We start from the raw sequence: 463 nt of genomic DNA, 5'->3' as shown, positions 1-463 counted from the left end.
TTTCACAACCCTGACATAATTCAATTCTGTCAGCTAAAAAATAGTTGGGATAATTCAAACTAGAGGAAAACGCAAAATCTCGGGTGACAAAATTTTAGATAAGTACAATAATCAGGGATGCAAACAGAGCACCTTCTACATAATTTCTGGATTAATTAACAAGTGCAACAACTATCAGAGAAATGATCCACATTGAAAGATACAGAATCAGCGAGAAATCCACAACATTTTCAGATATATGGGTAACAAATAATTTCAGTTGCCAATAGAACCACTCACAAGCTATAGTATAAGCAGAAAACCTGACAAACTCGTATTCATCATAAAACATCATAAAAAGTGAATTGGGACATGAGTATCAAACACCACTCCATAGTATAGTTCTTCATCCATTGAGTACCTGTTAACAATTTTACATATATGGAAGTCCTTTTTCGCGGTGGGGATGAAGTTTTCACCCTTT

This window comes from Solanum pennellii, chromosome 3 (genome assembly GCF_001406875.1).
Source record: "Solanum pennellii chromosome 3, SPENNV200".
NCBI lineage: Eukaryota > Viridiplantae > Streptophyta > Magnoliopsida > Solanales > Solanaceae > Solanum > Solanum pennellii.
Note: the sequence above shows the minus strand (reverse complement) of the source record.